Raw genomic sequence first — 244 nt, forward strand, 5'->3', positions numbered from 1 at the left:
TAAAAGTCCCCCTGCAGCCAGCCCCAGACTCACTCCAGTTAAACCAGAACCGAACCAAGACAAGACTTAAAAGACCTTTGAGTCCTCCCATAGCCTAAGAAGGGCCAAACCTCAGAGAAGGTCGGACAAGTGAGGCAGGGGCTCCTGCAGAGCATGGTGATGTCCCGCTCCCGCAGACGCTGGGGCCGGTCGCTGGGCGCTGCCTTGGCTCCCCGAAGGGTGGGCGGCCCCAAAGAGCGGGCGG

Source organism: Pterocles gutturalis, unplaced genomic scaffold (assembly GCF_000699245.1).
Source record: "Pterocles gutturalis isolate BGI_N339 unplaced genomic scaffold, ASM69924v1 scaffold20158, whole genome shotgun sequence".
Classification (NCBI taxonomy): Eukaryota; Metazoa; Chordata; class Aves; order Pterocliformes; family Pteroclidae; genus Pterocles; species Pterocles gutturalis.